Raw genomic sequence first — 703 nt, 5'->3', positions numbered from 1 at the left:
CCTCAGCCGTAACCCCTGAATCGAGGGAGGGTTAAGGGGTGGGGGAGCAAGACAGTGGGTGACGCCGCGAAAGGCTCTGCAAAAGCCCCAAAACACCGACAGGCGGCTGAAAATCAAATATCGATGATTTTATAGCGACTCCTCTCCCACGCCTGGTGCTCACCGTGCATCTTTCTCACACACCCCCACCCCCCCCGGGCCCCGGCAGAGTGGCTTTGAATGGGAGACGGCCGCGGGCTCGGGGTGGGCAGGATAAACCCCAAAGCCGTCTGGCTGTAACGCGTCGGGTTACGAATAGGTGGCTCAGCAGTTCCTTTGCTAACGGCAGCAGTTTGGAGCCGGAGACCCGGGAACCACCTCCCCTTTTTTGGCTAAAAAAAATACATCAAAGGACTTTGCCCACGGCTCAAAGGGAGGAGGGGGAGCACGGCGGGGTTGGGGTGAGCGGCACCGGTGAACCCCGCATCTCGCCGAGCTCCCCCGGGTCCGGCTTTGCAAGAGCATCACAGCCATCCCGCGCTCTCCTGCCATCTCTACGTAACCCATCACCACCTTTACAATCACCAGGCAAACCCTGCAGAAGGAAGATTCGCTTCTCAGGGCTCTATTTGGTTTTTTTTTTATTTTATTTTTGTTTTTTTCCCCCAATTCTCGCTCGCCGACGGCAGTTCGTCACCCCTCCGGCGGCCACCGCCCTCTCCCC

The sequence above is a fragment of the Charadrius vociferus genome, unplaced genomic scaffold (genome assembly GCF_000708025.1).
Source record: "Charadrius vociferus isolate BGI_N301 unplaced genomic scaffold, ASM70802v2 scaffold356, whole genome shotgun sequence".
Taxonomy (NCBI): Eukaryota; Metazoa; Chordata; class Aves; order Charadriiformes; family Charadriidae; genus Charadrius; species Charadrius vociferus.
Note: the sequence above shows the minus strand (reverse complement) of the source record.